At 46.5% G+C, this 23325-nt stretch overlaps 1 long non-coding RNA gene across 1 annotated transcript in view; it reads left to right on the top strand.

Annotated features, from left to right (window-relative positions):
• The window catches only part of LOC138373381 (uncharacterized), a 217209-nt gene extending 194621 nt beyond the window's left edge, over positions 1–22588 (top strand). The window contains exon 3 of the long non-coding RNA XR_011231163.1: positions 22569–22588. This is a non-coding gene — a long non-coding RNA (uncharacterized lncRNA). The remainder of the gene's footprint in view (positions 1–22568) is intronic.
• Positions 22589–23325: the final 737 nt, after the last annotated feature.

The raw sequence follows: 23325 nt of genomic DNA, 5'->3' as shown, positions 1-23325 counted from the left end.
CAAGTGGTAGTGTCAGCAGGTGTAGCTAAGTGGTAGTGTCAGCAGGTGGAGCCAAGCACCAAAGTCAGCAGGTGTAGCCAAGCACTAAAGTCAGCAGGTGTAGCCAAGCACTAAAGTCAGCAGGTGTAGCCAAAGGCTAAAGTCAGCAGGTGTGTGGCAGGGTCGAGCCCTGCCACACACCTGGAGCCCGGCCCTGGTGTGTGTGTGTGTGCACGTCGTGGTTGAGCGGCGTGTGGAGAGTGTGGTGTGTGAGTCTGGCCTGACACTGAGGGCTGAGGACCATCACTAAGGGCTAGTACACCTCCAGGCTGAGTGCTGACCTTCACCAAGGTCCCAGAAGGGAGTTATAGGAGATGTTCAGCACCACTGCTCGCTCCCTGCTCAGTCTCACCTACGTCAGAACAGCGGTCAACATATGCAGCGAGGGGGAGCTTAAGGCAAGAGCGCAGGAAATATAGAGATTATAGTGTGTGTGGTTGAACCAGCGTGTTCATGGTGACAGGCGGGCAGCAGCAGCAGCAGCAGCAGCAGCAGCAGCAGGAGCAGCACCCTCCACCCACCCTCGCCTGTGGCTCCCGTGGGGGTCGCTTCCAGGAATTAACCCGAGCAATTAAGGTGATTGGTGGAGACTGGCCTGCAGGGTGAACTGCTTGTTTGTGAGGCCGTGAGTGTGGCCAGCGGCTCCTTCTGTGGGGGGGCGGGGGAGGGGGAGCCGGGGGAACATACGTAGTGGTAACTTAGTACACTGATGTGTACATACACAGGTATACACCTGTGTACTTGGTAATATGGAAGGTATACACGGAAGGTTATTGGAAAATGTGTTTTAATGTTGGGCTTGTGTGTGTGTGTGTGTGTGTGTGTGTGTGTGTGTGTGTGTGTGTGTGTGTGTGTGTGTGTGTGTGTGTGTCTGTGTGTGTGTGTGTGTGTGTGTGTGTGTGTGTGTGTACTCACCTAGTTGTGCTTGTGAGGGTTGAGCTCTGGCTCTTTGGTCCCGCCTCTCAACTGTCAATCAACAGGTGTACAGGTTCCTGAGCCTATTGGGCTCTATCATATCTACACTTGAAACTGTGTATGGAGTCAGCCTCCACCACATCACTGCCTAATGCATTCCATCCGTTAACTACTCTGACACTGAAAAAGTTCTTTCTAACGTCTCTGTGGCTCATGTGGGTACTCAGTTTCCACCTGTGTCCCCTTGTTCGTGTACCACCAGTGTTAAATAGTTTATCTTTATCTTCCCTGTCAATTCCTCTGAGAATTTTATAGGTAGTGATCATGTCCCCCCTTACTCTTCTGTCTTCGAGTGTCGTGAGGTGCATTTCCCGCAGCCTTTCCTCGTAACTCATGCCTCTTAGTTCTGGGACTAGTCTAGTGGCATACCTCTGAACTTTTTCCAGCTTCGTCTTGTGCTTGACAAGGTACGGGCTCCATGCTGGGGCCGCATACTCCAGGATTGGTCTTACATATGTGGTGTACAAGATTCTGAATGATTCCTTACACAGGTTCCTGAACGCTGTTCTGATGTTAGCCAGCCTCGCATATGCCGCAGACGTTATTCTTTTTATGTGGGCTTCAGGAGACAGGTTTGGTGTGATATCAACTCCTAGATCTTTCTCTCTGTCCGTTTCATTAAGTACTTCATCTCCTATTCCGTGTCCTGTGTCTGGCCTCCTGTTTCCACCACCTACTTTCATTACTTTACATTTACTCTGGTTGAACTTTAGTAGCCATTTGTCGGACCATTCATTCAGTCTGTCTAGGTCATCTTGTAGCCTCCTACTATCGTCCTCAGTTTCAATCCTCCTCATAATTTTTGCATCATCGGTAAACATTGAGAGAAACGAGTCTATACCCTTTGGGAGATCATTTACATATATCAGAAACAGTATAGGTCCAAGGACTGACCCCTGCGGGACTCCACTCGTAACGTCTCGCCAATCTGGGACCTCACCCCTCACGTGCTTTTTCACTAGTTCTTGTGTGGTACTGTATCAAAGGCTTTCTGGCATTCCCAAAATATGCAGTCTGTCCACCCTTCTCTTTCTTGCCTGATTTTTGTTGCCTGGTCGTAGAATTCAAGTAACCCTGTGAGGCAGGACCTGCCATCCCTGAACCCATGTTGATGCTGTGTTACAAAGTTCTTTCGCTCCAGATGTTCCACTAGCTTTCTTCGCACAATCTTCTCCATCAGCTTGCATGGTATGCAGGTTAGGGACACTGGCCTATAGTTCAGTGCCTCTTGTCTATCCCCTTTCTTGTATATCGGGACTACATTAGCCGTCATCCAAATTTTTGGCAGTTCCCCTGTTGCCAGTGATTTGTTATACACTGTGGAGAGTGGCAGGCACAGTTCTTCTTCTCCTTCCTTTAGTATCCAAGGGGAGATTCCATCTGGGCCTATAGCCTTTGTCATATCCAACTCTAGTAAACACTTCCTTACTTCCCCGCTGGTAATCTCAAACTCTTCTTGTGGTTCCTGGTTAACTATTCCCTCTCATATTTCTGGAACGTCTCCTTGCTCTAATGTGAAGAACTCCAGGAATTTCTTATTCAGTTCCTCTCACACTTCCTTGTGACAGTACCGGATACTGTCACCTGGGAGACCGTATCACTCCCTTGTTCATCCTGGGAGACCGTATCACTCCCTTGTTCATCCTGGGAGACCGTATCACTCCCTTGTTCATCCTGGGAGACCGTATCACTCCCTTGTTCATCCTGGGAGACCGTATCACTCCCTTGTTCATCCTGGGAGACCGTATCACTCCCTTGTTCATCCTGGGAGACCGTATCACTCCCTTGTTCATCCTGGGAGACCGTATCACTCCCTTGTGAATCGCTCCCTAGGGAGCCGGTCGGCCGAGCGGACAGCACACTGGACTTGTGATCCTTTGGTCCGGGGTTCGATCCCGGGCGCCGGCGAGAAACAATGGGCAGAGTTTCTTTCACCCTATGCCCCTGTTCCCTAGCAGTGAAATAGGTACCTGGGTGTTAGCCAGCTGTCACAGGCTGCTTCCTGGGGGTGGAGGCCTGGTCGAGGACCGGGCCGCGGGGACACTAAAGCCCCGAAATCATCTCAAGATAACCTCAAGAATATATAACCTTGTTCATCCTGGGAGACAGACTCACTCCCTTGTTCATCCTGGGAGACAGACTCACTCCCTTGTTCATCCTGGGATACCAATATCCTAATCTTCCCACATTCCAACTTACAAAACAAAGATGGCGTCGCTGGCGGGAAACTCTGTCTCTACACCTCATTGTCAAGTTGTGTTTTTCTCCCGTGTGGGCGTCGACTCCGTTCTTGGGCGGAATTAATGGTTTTAATGTTGTTTTTTATCCGCTTACGTCAGCCAACGCCCATATTCCACCTGTTTGGAGTTACCCCTTTTGTGGCCCGCGTCCGAGGTAGTGTCCCTGGTATTGTCCGTGGTATTGTCCCTGGTATTGTCCGTGGCCCGCGTCCCTGGCATTGTCCGTGATATTGTCCCAGGTATTGTCTGTGATATTGTCCCTGGTATTGTCCGTGGTATTGTCCGTGATATTGTCCCTGGCATTGTCCGTGATATTGTCCCAGGTATTGTCTGTGATATTGTCCCTGGTATTGTCCGTGGTATTGTCCGTGATATTGTCCCTGGCATTATCCGTGATATTGTCCCAGGTATTGTCTGTGATATTGTCCCTGGTATTGTCCGTGGTATTGTCCGTGATATTGTCCCTGGCATTGTCCGTGATATTGTCCCAGGTATTGTCTGTGATATTGTCCCTGGTATTGTCCGTGGTATTGTCCGTGATATTGTCCCTGGTATTGTCCGTGATATTGTCCCTGGTATTGTCCGTGATATTGTCCCTGGTATTGTCCGTGGTATTGTCCGTGATATTGTCCCTGGTATTGTCCGTGGTATTGTCCGTGATATTGTCCCTGGTATTGTCCGTGATATTGTCCCTGGTATTGTCCGTGATATTGTCCCTGGTATTGTCCCTGGTATTGTCCGTGATATTGTCCCTGGTATTGTCCCTGGTATTGTCCGTGATATTGTCCCTGGTATTGTCCGTGATATTGTCCCTGGTATTGTCCGTGGTATTGTCCGTGATATTGTCCGTGGTATTGTCCGTGGTATTGTCCCTAGTATTGTCCTTGGTATTGTCCGTGGTATTGTCCCTGGTATTGTCCCTAGTATTGTCCGTGGTATTGTCCCTGGTATTGTCCGTGGTATTGTCCGTGATATTGTCCCTGGTATTGTCCGTGGTATTGTCCCTGGTATTGTCCGTGATATTGTCCGTGGTATTGTCCTTGGTATTGTCCCTGGTATTGTCCGTGATATTGTCCCTGGTATTGTCTGTGGTATTGTCTGTGGTATTGTCCCTAGTATTGTCCGTGATTTTGTCCCTGGTATTGTCCGTGATATTGTCCGTGATATTGTCCCTGGTATTGTCCGTGGTATTGTCCGTGATATTGTCCCTGGTATTGTCCGTGGTATTGTCCGTGGTATTGTCTGTGGTATTGTCCCTGGTATTGTCCGTGGTATTGTCCGTGATATTGTCCCTGGTATTGTCCGTGGTATTGTCCCTGGTATTGTCCGTGGTATTGTCCCTGGTATTGTCCGTGGTATTGTCCGTGATATTGTCCCTGGTATTGTCCGTGGTATTGTCCGTGGTATTGTCTGTGGTATTGTCCGTGGTATTGTCCGTGGTATTGTCCGTGATATTGTCCCTGGTATTGTCCGTGGTATTGTCCGTGATATTGTCCCTGGTATTGTCCGTGGTATTGTCCCTGGTATTGTCCGTGGTATTGTCCGTGGTATTGTCCCTGGTATTGTCCGTGGTATTGTCCGTGATATTGTCCCTGGTATTGTCCCTGGTATTGTCCGTGGTATTGTCTGTGGTATTGTCCCTGGTATTGTCCCTGGTATTGTCCGTGGTATTGTCCCTGGTATTGTCCGTGGTATTGTCCGTGATATTGTCCCTGGTATTGTCCGTGGTATTGTCCGTGATATTGTCCCTGGTATTGTCCGTGGTATTGTCCCTGGTATTGTCCGTGGTATTGTCCGTGGTATTGTCCCTGGTATTGTCCGTGGTATTGTCCGTGATATTGTCCCTATTCGTTTGCCTTGTTCGGGTAGAAGGTAGACACAGTTGTCTCTTCTGTATATATTTATTGACTGAGATAGCAAGGTATATATCTGCCTAGCCGAGGTCCTTCTACTCTGAGTCTGTGAGGATAACTGCGGCTGCTGGGAGCATGCCTGATGCTCCTCTGTCTGGCATGACGTCAGAGGCCTACTTGCCTGTGATTGGTTACATTTCAACTGACAGAATTTTGAGTATAACACCGCTCGGACACGCTACCAAGTCGACGTCCCTTGTCGACAAGCTCTGGCTAGCTATATAGTTACAATGATACTGAAAGGACCTCGGTGGCATTCAATAATGGCTTACATGTGAAATTTGCATAATAAAACATTGAAAGAAGATCAGGTGTGCGTAATACTAACAACTCGGCATATATGCACCAAAAAAAAATTCATCATAATAGGTGAAAATCATGGTAACAATTCTTTGATTAAACCAGAGTATTAAGAACATGTGTATGTCTACTGATCAGATATGAACAATACAACTCAAGGTATTGCCTAAACAAAATTATTAACATGTGTCAATGGCATGTGCTTGAAAACCATACAAAATTAAACAATTATTACATTAATGGAACAAAGTTCTGACCTAACAACCACAATTGAATTTCAAGATAGATAATGATTTTTTTTTTTTTTTCTCTCTTTTTTTTCTGAAATAATACAATATATTTACAAGACCAATGTACAATATATATAATGTGCAATATATTTACAAGCATATACAAGACCTGGATCAAGAAGACTAACATCTGCGTGATAGCAGTCAGGATTCACTGGCCACAATGTGGTTGCTAGAACAATAATAACTCCTATGACAAGCACTGTGAAAATACAAATGGTAGTAGACTTAACAATGGCATCTAATTTATAACAAAATAAATTTGAGAAAAACTATACATTATATATAATGGTAATAATAAGACACATGTGGTAGAAATACTGCAAATGACGTTTTTTTTTTTTTTTTTTTTTTTTCAAAACAACAGAATAACTGCAGAGTGCACTCAATTATAAATTCTACGGATATCTACACCTAGCTCATCCAGAGCACTATACAACTCTGGCTCTGACTGAAGGTCCGGAACAGGTGAAACTTCATGCGACAAACTATCATCTTGAGAGATATCCTCGTTAACATCTAGCCAATGGACATGTGGTGAGTGCACGGTTGAAACGAGAGGTCTAGATCTAAGATTATAATTGCTAGTATGGGGTTGCTGAACATCCAGTGGTCTGTCAACCACAGAAGGTGGTGTCCGAGTAGGAGTATCTGTCTGGGTAAGTTCATTGTCATCTTCCTCATCAGTCTCGTCAACAGTCATTTTAGCTAACTTCATGTGGTCTAAATGCTCATTTATATACTCTCCTGTTAACAAGTTCTTAAGTCTGTATTTGTTACCTTTAATAAGCTCGATTACCTTATATGGACCCAAAAAATTCTTAGTTAACTTGTACATAGGACCAGACCTGTGTTGGTTAAGTATCATTACTACAGATCCAATAGTTATTTTATTGGGTTTAGCTCGTGCATTCCTTGCTAGAGTGAACTCGGCTGTTGCTTTGGACAGTTGTTCTCGTATTTTCTTGAATACTAATTGCATTTGTCTACGCTTCACTTGAACAAAATCATCTACGTTATATAAGGGAGTAGGAGGTACGTTAATCAATTCATTAGGGAGGATCTTATCTGTACCATAAAGAATAGCGTGAGGTGTGTCACCAGTAGAAACATTAATTGAAGAATTTATAGCACACTGAATTAAGGGTATAAAATCATCCCAATTGTTGTTATCAAAATTCAACGTGACTCTCAAGGCATCTAACACTTTCCTGTTAGTACGTTCAGCTAGTCCATTACTTGCCGGATGATAAGGCATGATGCTACATTTTTTGATGTTATATAAATCACACAAGCTAGTTAGAATACTATTACTGAATTCTGGACCATTATCTGAAAGGATTACTTTAGGCATACTATATCTACAAATTATTTGGTCATGGAATGCGCTGGCTATGGTTTCTGCTGTTTTGTTCGGGATAGGAACTAGTTCGCAAAACCGTGAAAAATTATCGACCATTACAAGCAAATGTTTGTTCCCTTTCTCTGTTTCCGCAAAATTTGTCAATAAATCCATCGATATTCGTTCCCAAGGAGCTTTAGTTGCTGGGTACACCTGAATTGGATTAGGTCCTAAAACATGTCCCTTGTGCTGTAAACAAGTTAAACATCTGTCAACATAATGAGCAATCTCCTTAGCCATTTTTGGCCAAAAATATTTCAATCGACCTTGTTGGAGTGTACGATCCTTTCCTGGATGTGCACTTGCAGGAGCATCATGGATAATTTTTAACACAGTTGGTACCAAGACAGCTGGAACAACTAACTGACAACATTTCCTCGGGGCTGTCCCTAGCTTTACTACTCTACACAGTAAATTGTCCAACATAACTAGTTCTTTCAATGGTACTGGCGGTTTATGAATCGGGCGAGTGTCTTGCTTAGTCAAAAATTTAATGACGGGTGCCCATATGGGGTCTTGTCTTTGTTCCGTTTCTACTACTGTAGCATCTAATGCTGGGTAATTTAACTGAATTGCAGCTACGTGTCGAGAAAACGCATCGGCTACAACATTTTGCTTTCCTGGAATATATCCAAATGTGGGATTGAATTCTTGAATTGTGAGCAAATATCTAGCAAACTTTCCAACTGGATTCTTATTTTTGAACAAGGGAATTAATGGTTGGTGATCTGTAAGAACATGAACTGGGTAATTATAAATTGTATCCTTGAAATGTTTAAGTGCCCAAACAACTGCCAAGGCTTCTCGTTCTGTTGCACTATAATTTTTCTCTTCTTTGGATAATGTGCGGCTAGCATAAGCTATTGCGTGATCTCTGTGACCTTCTGCTTGAAGTAATGCAGCACCTAGACCTATGTCACTAGCATCTGTAACCAACGTAAAAGGTTTAGAAAAATCTGGGTACCTAAGGACAGGTGACGAAATCAAGGCTGCTTTGAGTTTTTTGAATGATTGATCCTGGGCCTCTCCCCAAACAAAGGGTTCATCTTTTCTTTGCAACTTGTAAAGCGGAGCGGCTATAATAGAGAATCCAGCAATAAATGAACGATAAAATCCTACAAGACCTGTGAACTGTCTTACGGCTTCTGCGGTACGAGGTGTTGGAAAATCACGGGCAGCAATAATTTTTGATTCATTCAATGTAATACCTGAAGGTGTAACTGTATGACCTAGGAAATTAATCTTTTGCTTTAAAAATGAACATTTTGCAAGCTTTATTTTTAAATTAGCTTCAGCGAGCTTTGCAAGTACTTTCTCAAGGTTCTGGAAATGAGTCTGAACATCTTGCGACATGATTATGAGATCATCAAGGTAAACTAGAAGTGTACTTCCTATCAATCTACGAAATAGATTTGTCATGAGCCGTGAAAAGGTTATTGGACTACTACGCAAACCAAACGGCATTCTTTTGAAATGAAAATGACCACTGGGAGTACTAAAGGCTGTCAATTGTTTACTTTCCTCATCAAGGGGGATTTGCCAGAATCCCTGCAACAAATCTAACTTTGAGAATACTTTGTTTCGACCAATACTTTGCAACAAATCATTTAGAACTGGAAGTGGGAAACGATCAGGTATTGTTACTCTGTTAAGCTTGCGATAATCGATTACAGGTCTCCAAGTCCCATCTCGCTTTGGTACAAGAATCAATGGAGCATTCCATGGCGAATTACTCGATTCAATTACATCACTCTGTAACATTTCTTCTACAAGTCTATCTGCTTCTGCTCTCTGAGAATGGGGAAGTCGGTAAGCTGGTACATAAATAGGCGTAGTTCCTTGTTCAAGGGGAATTTTATGTGTAATAAGAGGAGTGAGACCTAATTTTTCTCCTGGTAGAGCAACAACAGCTCTATTCTTGTTCAAAATTTTCAAAAGCTGAGCCACAGAGTCAGGAAAATCAGTAGGACTGAGGTGTTGCGCTTGCACCTCTGGCTGAGATCCCTGTTCTCCTGGTGTGAGTGTACAAACAGTATGATCCATGGAGACATCATCCACAACTCGCACCGGTAACGAGTAATGGGCAAAATCTACAACATGGGTACCCGACTGGAGATGGATATCGGCATTACTAGTGTTTGCGATAAATAATGTAACAGTACCATCCTGCACTGTGTGCCAGGAGGGTTCAACAAATGTACCATTCACTTTACATGTTTCACTTTCCGCAATCACATCCGACAACTCAGGCACTCCCTGAACCTTAACTCTTATTCTGGTGAGAGAATGAGGGTGTAACACAGTGTCAGTAGCCGTGGAACCACTGACTTCAGAGATGGAAGCTGCCAGGCGAGTGAGACAACGAGAATCCGTTAGGGCGTCCCCTTCCAGAAAGTCCCGATACTCATTCTCCTTAACAACTGCACAACTACTATGCTTCAATCGAGTGCCTGTTTTCTCGGGTATGCTACCACGACAATGATCTGACAAACCTACGCTTGCAAGGCGGGTGTCAACAAAATTAACATAATCTGATTGAAGGTTGAACTCGTGGCCCTGTCGATACATGCTACACAAGGGTATGACATGGTCTTTGATACTTATGTTCCAACGATGGGGAAACAATGCAATATTTTCATCAATCATGGTGTACAGACCTAAGAGAATGTCTCCAGGAAAATGAATAATGTCAACAACTAAACATGTTATAGACAATGTGACATCATTGAACTTGAGTGGGAGGTCAATTTCACCCTGAACTTTTACTTTATTTCCTGAAATACCACTTAGAAAAGGTATGTGTGACTGTTTTAAAATAGTAGGGTGCTTACTTTCAATGTCTCTAAGAGCTGAGGGCTTGACAATATTAATTTTTGCACCTGAGTCAAGAAAAACTTTTAAAACTCTACCATGTACAATGGCTGATACAAGGGGACCATCACTTGAGACTGGACAAGTTACTATTTTTGACTTATGTTGTCTGGGATATGTGTCTTGTTTGTGTCAAATTTACTGTGGATCCGTCAACATCTACAACTGGTCTAGAGTCAGTGTCCTCCTCTGTCAAGTGTCCAAATCTATTTTGGGTAGCTACTGAATACACAGGGAGGGCACTAGGATTGGCTAGCTTGAATTGGTTAGCGGATGGCCTTGGGGGGTTTCCCGACGACATGGAGTGAACATTCTGAGCTCCAGCATTCTGTGACTGAGCATTATAATTTGAAGTTGCATTATAGCTGGGCTGGGAGTTGTAATTACGAGAGTTCTGATAATGTCTTGGACGCTGTGAGCCTCGCCAAGACTGACCATGGGAGTTACGAGGTGGAGATGTCCTTTGCCTAGCTCTACAATCCGCAGTGTGGTGACCAACTTGTTTATGGTACGTGCAATATGGAAGCCTAGAATGATTAGATTGATGAGGGGGCCGAGAGAATTGTCTAGGAGGTGATGATCTAGGGGCGGACCAACAGTCCCTTGTAAGGTGGTTACTCTTACCACAATGCCAACATGAGGGAGTGGATGGTTGTGGACTATGGCGTTTCGGCATTTTATGAGGAGCCGAATTTGACTGGGGGCTACGAGCATGGGTACGCTTCTGCGACCAAGAGTTTTGAGAATTTGTGGGAGGATGCTGAGAGCTTGTGACTACATTTACAGCATCAGAGGGTGGCAACAGTTGAGCACTTCGGGGAGCTAGTTTATCTGCGGCATTGTTAATAGCCTCAAATACTTCACCAATTTCATGTTTAACACCAAAATTTTGTTGCTCAACGATTGGTTTTGTATGCTCGGGGGCAAAATGCATTAAAGTACCAAATGCTATCATTTTGGCCATAGCCTCAGGGGACAGATTATTGTCTTTATCTAACCAAGTCGAATTATTCATAGCAGAAACTAAGGCATACAGATACTGATCGAGACGGCTAGTAAACGCATTAAACGATTCACCAGGCTGCATGGTGGCATTGGCAATTTTCTTGACTAACCTATATGGGTCAAGGTCTCCTTTATTAACAAAGCGACGGCGAAAGAAATCCTTAAATTCAGGCCAAGACTGGAGGCTAACAATGGCTTTCTCATCAACAACAAAACGTGCATCACCTTTGGTTGTGTCCACGGCTGACCGTGCAATTGCTAAGTATTCGGCATCAGTAGGCTTAGAAAAACGTGCAACTGTTTTCGCTTCAACCTTACTAAACCATGATTCTAATAAACGCGATTCCCCAGCAAAAAGAGGAATAGCCATTTCCTGAGCTGATCTCTGGCCATTGGGACGAGCAACTGTTCCCATTGATTCTCAAGGGGTTTCAACAGTGGTAGGCATTGTCACAGCTGTGGAAGTAATAGTTGAACGCAGATTATAATTAAGTGCACCTGGCATCAGAAATAGTATACACAAAAATAAACACAAAAAAATATCAACTTGGCTAAAGTAAAAATGGCAGAAATAAAATTATTAAATTGGGCTAGGCAAGAAAATAATTAAGAACAAGCAAATTGTAAACTAAATTTATCAATCTTTCATTAAAAAAATGACTGGAATTAGATGTATGTAAATTAATTAAACCAGACTAAGCACAGCAATTGAGAATATAAAAACTGGAAGTGCAATTGCAAAATTTCATTAAAAAGATTCAACACAACAAGTGGCAATGCAAGAAATATGGATGTAGCACATAAACTGGACACAGGAATGTATATAACTGCTAGAAACAATTATTTCTTACTTCTCTCACCTTTGAATTCAGTAATGACACTAGTAACAATTAATGAATAATGGAATCATATGCAGGGAATATTGAAATGTCTCAGAGAAACTGTGGGCCTCTGGAGTACTAAACCGGCTCCAATATTTAACAAGTCACTGAAAGATTAATTCATAAGATATTTTGGATATATTTACGTTAAACCTCATTAAATCATAGCACACGATATCTTAGCTCATATTTACTTAACTCAGGGCTGCAGGATTTGCAATATAACAGTGGCCAAAACGAAAAACGGTGACCAGACGTGTGAAGAGGACCATGTGAGGGCTTGTTTACAAACTGGTGCGATGGGAGCGCTCCTGGCGGCGGTGGCGCGAAACTCAGGGACCCCACACTGTTGATGCTGGAAGTGCGAAGATAAATTCTGACGACGACGATATTACGACGATGTCGGTGGAGAAACACGATTGGGAGGCAGGAGTTCACACAAAATGATGTAGCAGGGGCTGGTGGCGAGGTGTGAGCTTAGAGGGAGGCGAGGCGTGTGAGCCTGGGGAGGCGACACTAGTCAAACAATTGCAGTCCACCAAATATTCTCAAGGAACAATACAGTACATACGATGCTCAGTTGATAGTTGCGACGATGATTGACCACGATTTCAGTAGCTTGAACACTCACAAAGCTTAGATACTGTCAGCTTGGGTGGCGGTGGTGGTGGTGGGTGCACTAGGTGGTTCCCACGTGGTGGCGCGAGGTTCAAAAAAATGGCTGGCGCGGGAAGCTTCCTTCCTCCTCACTGATGAATGAGCGTTCTCACAGGAAAATATTGACCCTTACTTCTGAAACGTTGGCCTGGAGTAGTGGTTGATGGCAGGACCCCGGTCTGGCACAATATTTGATGCGTGGGTGGCAGGATGGCGGCTTATGGCGGTGGCGGCTGGAACACGAGGCGATGCTGGGTACTTGAACTTTTGTTTCCAGAAAAAAATTTCTGGGTCCCACTGCTGCTACCAGTATTCGTTTGCCTTGTTCGGGTAGAAGGTAGACACAGTAGTCTCTTCTGTATATATTTATTGACTGAGATAGCAAGGTATATATCTGCCTAGCCGAGGTCCTTCTACTCTGAGCCTGTGAGGATAACTGCGGCTGCTGGGAGCATGCCTGATGCTCCTCTGTCTGGCATGACGTCAGAGGCCTACTCGCCTGTGATTGGTTACATTTCAACTGACAGAATTTTGAGTATAACATCCCTGGTATTGTTCGTGGTATTGTCCCTGGTATTGTCCCTGGTATTGTTCGTGGTATTGTCCCTGGTATTGTCCGTGGTATTGTCCGTGATATTGTCCGTGGTATTGTCCGTGGTATTGTCCCTGGTATTGTCCGTGGTATTGTCCCTGGTATTGTCCGTGATATTGTCCCTGGTATTGTCCTTGGTATTGTCCGTGATATTGTCCCTGGTATTGTCCGTGGTATTGTCCGTGATATTGTCCCTGGTATTGTCCGTGATATTGTCCCTGGTATTGTCCGTGATATTGTCCCTGGTATTGTCCGTGGTATTGTCCGTGATATTGTCCCTGGTATTGTCCGTGGTATTGTCCGTGATATTGTCCGTGGTATTGTCCGTGGTATTGTCCCTGGTATTGTCCGTGGTATTGTCCCTGGTATTGTCCGTGATATTGTCCCTGGTATTGTCCTTGGTATTGTCCGTGATATTGTCCCTGGTATTGTTCGTGGTATTGTCCGTGATATTGTCCCTGGTATTGTCCGTGATATTGTCCCTGGTATTGTCCGTGATATTGTCCCTGGTATTGTCCGTGGTATTGTCCGTGATATTGTCCCTGGTATTGTCCGTGGTATTGTCCCTGGTATTGTCCGTGGTATTGTCCCTGGTATTGTCCGTGGTATTGTCCGTGGTATTGTCCGTGGTATTGTCCGTGGTATTGTCCCTAGTATTGTCCTTGGTATTGTCCGTGGTATTGTCCCTGGTATTGCCCGTGGTATTGTCCCTAGTATTGTCCTTGGTATTGTCCCTGGTATTGTCCGTGGTATTGTCCGTGGTATTGTCCTTGGTATTGTCCATGATATTGTCCTTGGTATTGTTCCTGGTATTGTCCGTGGTATTGTCCCTGGTATTGTCCCTGGTATTGTCCCTGGTATTGTCCCTGGTATTGTCCCTGGTATTGTCCGTGGTATTGTCTCTGGTATTGTCCGTGGTATTGTCCGTGGTATTGTCCGTGGTATTGTCCCTAGTATTGTCCCTGGTATTGTCCGTGGTATTGTCCCTGGTATTGTCCGTGGTATTGTCCCTGGTATGGTCCCTGGTATTGTCCGTGGTATTGTCCCTGGTATTGTCTCTGGTATTGTCCCTGGTATTCCTAGTTTACATGGAATACTCGTGCACAGTAACAGCCCAACTGAGCGCCTGCTAAAAGGTCCCTCGCTGACCTGAAGAGCGTGTACAGGTCCCTCACTGACCTGAAGAGTGTGTACAGGTCCCTCGCTGACCTGAAGAGCGTGTACAGGTCCCTCGCTGACCTGAAGAGCGTGTACAGGTCCCTCGCTGACCTGAAGAGCGTGTACAGGTCCCTCGCTGACCTGAAGAGTGTGTACAGGTCCCTCGCTGACCTGAAGAGTGTGTACAGGTCCCTCGCTGACCTGAAGAGCGTGTACAGGTCCCTCGCTGACCTGAAGAGTGTGTACAGGTCCCTCGCTGACCTGAAGAGCGTGTACAGGTCCCTCGCTGACCTGAAGAGTGTGTACAGGTCCCTCGCTGACCTGAAGAGTGTGTACAGGTCCCTCGCTGACCTGGAGAGCGTGTACAGGTCCCTCGCTGACCTGAAGAGCGTGTACAGGTCCCTCGCTGACCTGAAGAGCGTGTACAGGTCCCTCGCTGACCTGAAGAGCGTGTACAGGTCCCTCGCTGACCTGAAGAGCGTGTACAGGTCCCTCGCTGACCTGAAGAGCGTGTACAGGTCCCTCGCTGACCTGAAGAGCGTGTACAGGTCCCTCGCTGACCTGAAGAGCGTGTACAGGTCCCTCGCTGCTGTCATAGACTCAGGGAAACAACACAATTATTTGGACCGCTAAAATGTCTTGTAACGTTATTTTCCGTCGAGCGGAGGCGTGAGGTTCACAATATATTGTTCTGGTGACAACATTATAGTTGGTTGTTTAACTTGTGTGCACACAACGACACCACATGAGACCTGGAGGCATGGCAGGAAGTGCAACATATCATCTGGATAAGAAAACGTGCAATAGGTACGCTCAGAGAGAACTCTGTCAACATCATATAGGTGTGACTGTACCTTAGTACATCCGGGGCATAACTGGCCGACCTCTCACTGTCTTCAAGACAGTCAGAGACGTGTTCAACCAGCCTGTGATACCAGGTCGTTACACTGTTGCTCCAAGTGGAACAACAGACATATGGTTTAATATGAACTTCTGGCAACCTTACCCTCTGGCAGTTCTCATTAAATTACATTTGCTGAGATTGAATTCTATTAGCCATCTGTGTGTGCAATGTTGCAGTTTGTGGCGTGACTCCCACAGTGTTGCACCTACTGTTACTGTGCAGGTCACGTGACTCCTACAGTGTTGCACCTACTGTTACTGTGCAGGTCCCGTGACTCCTACAGTGTTACTGTGCAGGTCCCGTGACTCCTACAGTGTTACTGTGCAGGTCCCGTGACTCCTACAGTGTTACTGTGCAGGTCTCGTGACTCCTACAGTGTTACTGTGCAGGTCCCGTGACTCCTACAGTGTTGCAGCGACTGTTACTGTGCAGGTCCCGTGACTCCTACAGTGTTGCAGCGACTGTTACTGTGCAGGTCCCGTGACTCCCACAGTGTTGCAGCGACTGTTACTGTGCAGGTCACGTGACTCCTACAGTGTTGCACCTACTGTTACTGTGCAGGTCCCGTGACTCCCACAGTGTTGCAGCGACTGTTACTGTGCAGGTCCCGTGACTCCTACAGTGTTACTGTGCAGGTCCCGTGACTCCTACAGTGTTACTGTGCAGGTCCCGTGACTCCTACAGTGTTGCAGCGACTGTTACTGTGCAGGTCCCGTGACTCCCACAGTGTTGCAGCGACTGTTACTGTGCAGGTCCCGTGACTCCTACAGTGTTACTGTGCAGGTCCCGTGACTCCTACAGTGTTGCACCTACTGTTACTGTGCAGGTCCCGTGACTCCCACAGTGTTGCAGCGACTGTTACTGTGCAGGTCCCGTGACTCCTACAGTGTTACTGTGCAGGTCCCGTGACTCCTACAGTGTTACTGTGCAGGTCCCGTGACTCCTACAGTGTTACTGTGCAGGTCCCGTGACTCCCACAGTGTTGCAGCGACTGTTACTGTGCAGGTCCCGTGACTCCTACAGTGTTACTGTGCAGGTCCCGTGACTCCTACAGTGTTACTGTGCAGGTCCCGTGACTCCTACAGTGTTGCAGCGACTGTTACTGTGCAGGTCCCGTGACTCCTACAGTGTTGCAGCGACTGTTACTGTGCAGGTCCCGTGACTCCTACAGTGTTACTGTGCAGGTCCCGTGACTCCTACAGTGTTACTGTGCAGGTCCCGTGACTCCTACAGTGTTGCAGTGACTGTTACTGTGCAGGTCCCGTGACTCCTACAGTGTTACTGTGCAGGTCCCGTGACTCCTACAGTGTTACTGTGCAGGTCCCGTGACTCCTACAGTGTTACTGTGCAGGTCCCGTGACTCCTACAGTGTTGCAGCGACTGTTACTGTGCAGGTCCCGTGACTCCTACAGTGTTACTGTGCAGGTCCCGTGACTCCTACAGTGTTGCAGCGACTGTTACTGTGCAGGTCCCGTGACTCCTACAGTGTTGCAGCGACTGTTACTGTGCAGGTCCCGTGACCCCTACAGTATTGCAGCGACTGTTACTGTGCAGGTCCCGTGACCCCTACAGTGTTGCAGCGACTGTTACTGTGCAGGTCCCGTGACTCCTACAGTGTTGCAGCGACTGTTACTGTGCAGGTCCCGTGACTCCTACAGTGTTGCAGCGACTGTTACTGTGCAGGTCCCGTGACTCCTACAGTGTTGCAGCGACTGTTACTGTGCAGGTCCCGTGACTCCCACAGTGTGGCAGCGACTGTTACTGTGCAGGTCCCGTGACTCCTACAGTGTTACTGTGCAGGTCCCGTGACTCCCACAGTGTGGCAGCGACTGTTACTGTGCAGGTCACGTGACTCCCACAGAGTTACTGTGCAGGCCCCCGGATCATCTCTCTCATACACACGTCACTGTATAATACTGTGATCACGGTAGTGGTATTTGTGTGTCAACGCTCACTGGTGTGAGGGGAGTCGAACCCGCCACTTCCTGTCGTCTGTGTGACTTTTGTCTTACAAGTCCAGTTGTATGACTTTTAGCCAGTCAGTGGTGGTTGAGTGGTAGGGAATGCAGCTGGGAGTGCCTTCACTGTCCAGGGTTCGAGCCGCCTCACAGCCAAGGGATTTTCACAACTATTTCGCCTAACGTACACACCCAAACAACCCACTAAACGTGTGGAGGTTGATGGCTGGAAAGCGACAATATTACACCACTTGAGTGTTTACTAACACGTCGTGTGATGAACACGTCGTGTGATGAACACGTCGTCTGATGAACACGTCGTGTGATGAACACGTCGTGTGATGAACACGTCGTCTGATGAACACGTCGTGTGATGAACACGTCGTCTGATGAACACGTCGTGTGATGAACACGTCGTGTGATGAACACGTCGTCTGATGAACACGTCGTGTGATGAACACGTCGTGTGATGAACACGTCGTGTGATGAACACGTCGTCTGATGAACACGTCGTCTGATGAACACGTCGTGTGATGAACACGTCGTGTGATGAACACGTCGTGTGATGAACACGTCGTCTGATGAACACGTCGTGTGATGAACACGTCGTGTGATGAACACGTCGTCTGATGAACACGTCGTGTGATGAACACGTCGTGTGATGAACACGTCGTGTGATGAAAGGTTGAGTGTGTGAAACACTCCGGAGTGTCTGGTCCTTACTTGACGGAGCAGCTTCAGGTGGGAGTGACGCCTTGAGGGACGCCGCTCTCGACAACTGACCGCCTCTCTCACTATGAGTACCTGGGTCTGCTCCTTCAGGTACTCCCTTATAGTACCCAGTCCAGCTCCCATCTGGCGGCCAGTCTCCTCCTTCTGTACTCACTTAGTTGTGCTTGTGGGGGTTGAGCTCTGGCTCTTCGGTCCCGCCTCTCAACTGTCAATCAACTGGTGTACAGGTTCCTGAGCCTACTGGGTTCTATGATATCTACACTTGAAACTGTGTATGGAGTCAGCCTCCACCACATCACTGCCTAATGCATTCCATTTGTCTACTACTCTGACACTGAAACAATAATTCTAACGTCTCTGTGGCTCATTTAGCCACTCAGTTTCCACCTGTGTCCCTTAGTGCGTGTGCCCCTTGTGTTAAAAAGTCTGTCTTTATCTACCATATCAATTCATCTAGGACTCTTGTATGTGGTGATCATGTCCCCTCTAACTCTTCTGTCTCCCAGTGACGTGAGGTTTAATTCCCGTAGTCTCTCCTCGTAGCTCATACCCCTCAGTTTGGGTACTAGTCTGGTGGCAAACCTTGGAACCTTTTCCAGTTTAGTCTTATCCTTGACTAGATATGGACTCCATGCTGGAGCCGCATACTCCAGGATTGGTCTGACATATGTGGTATACAAAGTTCTGAATGATTCCTTACACAAGTTTCTAAAGGCCGTTCTTATGTTGGCCAGCCTGGCATATGCTGTTGATGTTATTCTCTTGATATGAGCTTCAGGGGACAGGTCTGGCGTGATATCATCCCCCAGGTCTTTCTCTCTCTCTCTGACTCTTGAAGTATTTCATCTCCCAAATGATATCTTGTATCTGGTCTCCTGCTTCCTACACCTATCTTCATTACATTACATTTGCTTGGGTTAAACTCTAACAACCATTTGTTCGACCATTCCTGCAGCTTGTCCAGGTCTTCTTGAAGCCTCAAGCTGTCCTCCTCTGTCTTTATCCTTCTCATAATTTTGGCGTCGTCAGCAAACATTGAGAGGAATGAGTCTATACCCTCTGGGAGATCATTTACGTATATCAGAAACAAGATAGGACCGAGTACAGATCCCTGTGGGACTCCACTGGTGACTTCACGCCAATCTGAGGTCTCACCCCTCACTGTAACTCTCTGCTTCCTATTGCTTAGGTACTCCCTTATCCACTGGAGCGCCCTACCAGTTACTCCTGCCTGTTTCTCCAGCTTATGTACCAGCCTCTTATGGGGTACTGTGTCAAAGGCTTTCCGACAGTCCAACAAAATGCAGTCCGCCCAGCCCTCTCGTTCTCGCTTAATCTTTGTCACCTGATTGTAGAATTCTATCAAGCCTGTAAGGCAAGATTTACCCTCCCTGAACCCATGTTGATGGGTTGTCACGAAGTCTCTTCTCTCCAGATGTGTTACTAGGGTTTTTCTCACAATCTTCTCCATCACCTTGCATGGTATACAAGTTAAGGACACTGGCCTGTAGTTCAGTGCCTCTTGTCTGTCACCCTTTTTGTATATTGGGACTACATTAGCAGTCTTCCATACTTCTGGTAGGTCTCCCGTCTCCAGTGACCTACTATACACTATGGAGAGTGGCAAGCAAAGTGCTCCTGCACACTCTTTCAGTACCCATGGTGAGATCCCGTCTGGACCAACAGCCTTTCTCACGTCCAGATCCAACAGGTGACTCTTGACCTCATCTCTCGTAATTTCGAACCCTTCCAAGGCCGCCTGGTTTACTGCCCCCTCTCCTAGCACAGTGACCTCACCTTGTTCTATTGTGAAGACCTCCTGGAACCTCTTGTTGAGTTCCTCACACACCTTTCTGTCATTCTCTGTATACCTGTCCTCGCCTGTTCTAAGTTTCATTACCTGTTCTTTCACTGTTGTTTTCCTCCTGATGTGACTGTGGAGTAGCTTTGGTTCGGTCTTGGCTTTGTTTGCTATATCATTTTCATAATTTTTCTCTGCTTCTCTTCTCACCCTGACGTACTCATTCCTGGTTCTCTGGTATCTCTCTCTGCTGTCTGGTGTTCTGTTATTCCGGAAGTTCCTCCACGCCCTTTTGTTCAGTACCTTTGCTTCCATACATGCCCTATTATACCATGGATTCTTCTGTTGCTTCTCGGATTTTCCCTTTGGGCCGGGATGAACCTGTTTACTGCCTCCTGACACTTTTGGGTGACATAGTCCTTCATATCTTGTACAGACTTGTCTCTGAGGTTAGTGTCCTATGGTATATCCCTTAGGAAACGTCTCATCCCCTCGTGTGTGTGTGTGTGTATGTGCGTGTGTGTGTGTGTGTGTGTAATTACCTAAGTGTAGTTACAGGATGAGAGCTACGCTCGTGGTGTCCCGTCTTCCCAGCACTCTTTGTCATATAACGCTTTGAAACTACTGACGGTCTTGGCCTCCACCACCTTCTCACTTAACTTGTTCCAACCGTCTACCACTCTATTTGCGAAGGTGAATTTTCTTATATTTCTTCGGCATCTGTGTTTAGCTAGTTTAAATCTATGGCCTCTTGTTCTTGAAGTTCCAGGTCTCAGGAAGTCTTCCCTGTCGATTTTATCAATTCCTGTTACTATTTTGTACGTAGTGATCATATCACCTCTTTTTCTTCTGTCTTCTAGTTTTGGCATATTTAATGCTTCTAACCTCTCCTCGTAGCTCTTGCCCTTCAGTTCTGGGAGCCACTTAGTAGCATGTCTTTGCACCTTTTCCAGTTTGTTGATGTGCTTCTTAAGATATGGGCACCACACAACAGCTGCATATTCTAGCTTTGGCCTAACAAAAGTCATGAACAATTTCTTTAGTATATCGCCATCCATGTATTTAAATGCAATTCTGAAGTTAGAAAGCATTGCATAGGCTCCTTGCACAATATTCTTAATGTGGTCCTCAGGTGATAGTTTTCTATCTAGAACCACTCCTAGATCTCTTTCTTTATCAGAATTCTTTAGAGATTTCTCACATAATATATAGGTTGTGTGGGGTCTATGTTCTCCTATTCCACATTCCATAACATGACATTTATTAACATTAAATTCCATTTGCCAAGTGGTGCTCCATATACTTATTTTGTCCAGGTCTTCTTGAAGGGCATGACAATCATCTAAATTTCTTATCCTTCCTATTATCTTAGCATCATCAGCAAACATGTTCATATAATTCTGTATACCAACTGGTAGATCATTTATGTACACAATAAACATCACTGGTGCAAGAACTGAACCCTGTGGTACTCCACTTGTGACATTTCTCCATTCCGATACATTGCCTCTGATTACTGCCCTCATTTTTCTATCAGTCAGAAAATTTTTCATCCATGATAGAAGCTTACCTGTCACCCCTCCAATATTTTCCAGTTTCCAGAACAACCTCTTATGTGGAACTCTGTCGAAAGCCTTTTTTAGGTCCAGATAGATGCAGTCAACGCAGCCATCTCTTTCCTGTAATATCTCTGTGGCCCGATCATAGAAACTGAGTAAATTCGATACACAGGATCTTCCAGATCGAAAACCATACTGTCTGTCTGATATTATATCATTTCTCTCCAGGTGTTCTACCCATTTAGTTTTGATTAGCTTTTCCAATACTTTCACTATTACACTTGTCAATGATACAGGTCTATAATTGAGGGGGTCTTCCCTGCTGCCACTTTTGTAGATGTGTGTGTGTGTGTGTGTGTGTGTGTGTGTGTGTGTGTGTGTGTGTGTGTGTGTGTGTGTGTACATACACTAACCAGCACAGCTGGCCTGACCCCCCCCCACCCCCCCCCCCCACCATAATAGGGATCTTACAATACAAATGTTCACTCCCTGTTAAGGATGTTTCAAGGTCTCTGGGAACTGTTTGTGTGCTGGGAACTGTTTGTGTGCTGGGAACTGTTTGTGTGCTGGGAACTGTTTGTGTGCTGGGAACTGTTTGTGTGCTGGGAACTGTTTGTGTGCTGGGAACTGTTTGTGTGCTGGGAACTGTTTGTGTGCTGGGAACTGGTTGTGTGCTGGGAACTGTTTGTGTGCTGGGAACTGGTTGTGTGCTGGGAACTGTTTGTGTGCTGGGAACTGGTTGTGTGCTGGGAACTGTTTGTGTGCTGGGAACTGTTTGAGTGCTGGGAACTGTTTGAGTGCTGGGAACCGATGAGTTATTATGGCAATTCCCTGTTTCTCAATTACTGAATTTTTGTTTGAAAAATAATGAAATGAAGATTGAGAGAATAACTGGAAATGTTGAGGAAGTCGACAGGTTGTTGTTGAACACTGATGGTGAGTGGTGAGGGAGAGTGAGGGGTGAGGGAGAGTGAGGGGTGAGGGAGAGAGAGGGGTGAGGGAGAGTGAGGGGTGAGGGAGAGTGAGGGGTGAGAGACATAGTGAGAGACCGGGGGGGAGGTAATGGGGGAGAGAAAGAGAGAGAGAGAGAGAGAGAGAGAGAGAGAGAGAGAGAGAGAGAGAGAGAGAGAGAGAGAGAGAGAGAGAGAGAGAGCGAAGGAGAGATTATAAGGGGTGAGGAAGTAACCGTTCCACTACACCATCCCTCCCTCCTGCACTAGGCCTAATATAAGTCAACGTTCTGGCCGTCTTAATATATTGTTGTTGATTAAACCTTTTATTTCTCTTCCAGATTTTGTGCGCTGAATACTGGTGAGTACAGCTCCCTCTCTCTGTGTTCCCCACCACACACCCTGGTGTCTGGGGCAGTGTTCCACCACCACCACACACCCTGGTGTCTGGGGCAGTGTTCCACCACCACCACACACCCTGGTGTCTGGGGCAGTGTTCCCCACCACACACCCAGGTGTCTGGGGCAGTGTTCCACCACCACCACACACCCTGGTGTCTGGGGCAGTGTTCCACCACCACCACACACCCTGGTGTCTGGGGCAGTGTTCCACCACCACCACACACCCAGGTGTCTGGGGCAGTGTTCCACCACCACCACACACCCAGGTGTCTGGGGCAGTGTTCCACCACCACCACACACCCTGGTGTCTGGGGCAGTGTTCCACCACCACCACACACCCAGGTGTCTGGGGCAGTGTTCCACCACCACCACACACCCAGGTGTCTGGGGCAGTGTTCCACCACCACCACACACCCAGGTGTCTGGGGCAGTGTTCCCCACCACACACCCAGGTGTCTGGGGCAGTGTTCCACCACCACCACACACCCAGGTGTCTGGGGCAGTGTTCCACCACCACCACACACCCAGGTGTCTGGGGCAGTGTTCCCCACCACACACCCAGGTGTCTGGGGCAGTGTTCCACCACCACCACCACCACACACCCTGGTGTCTGGGGCAGTGTTCCACCACCACCACACACCCAGGTGTCTGGGGCAGTGTTCCACCACCACCACACACCCAGGTGTCTGGGGCAGTG

This window comes from Procambarus clarkii, chromosome 5, assembly GCF_040958095.1.
Source record: "Procambarus clarkii isolate CNS0578487 chromosome 5, FALCON_Pclarkii_2.0, whole genome shotgun sequence".
NCBI classification, from domain to species: Eukaryota; Metazoa; Arthropoda; class Malacostraca; order Decapoda; family Cambaridae; genus Procambarus; species Procambarus clarkii.
The sequence above is the reverse complement of the archived record's forward strand: the minus strand, read 5'-3'. Positions and strand labels throughout refer to the sequence as shown.